This window comes from Corvus kubaryi, unplaced genomic scaffold, assembly GCF_017639235.1.
Source record: "Corvus kubaryi isolate FWS band 111438036 unplaced genomic scaffold, C.kubaryi_AGA036_p1.0 37396, whole genome shotgun sequence".
NCBI classification, from domain to species: Eukaryota; Metazoa; Chordata; class Aves; order Passeriformes; family Corvidae; genus Corvus; species Corvus kubaryi.
The window spans coordinates 645,722-645,935 of record NW_024581135.1 but is presented as its reverse complement, the minus strand read 5'-3'; positions in this window follow the sequence as shown (position 1 = coordinate 645,935).

The window sequence follows — 214 nt, the reverse complement described above, 5'->3', positions numbered from 1 at the left end:
TGTCCTCACCTGGGCATGTGCATCCCTGTGTCCTCACCAGGCTGTGATACACAGCTCCACCTGCGCCCCTGTGTCCTCACCTGGGCATGTGCGCCCCTGCATCCTCACCAGGCTGTGACACAGGGCTCCACCTGCACCCCTGTGTCCTCACCAGGCTGTGATACACAGCTCCACCTGCACCCCTGTGTCCTCACCTGGGCATGTGCACCCCTGC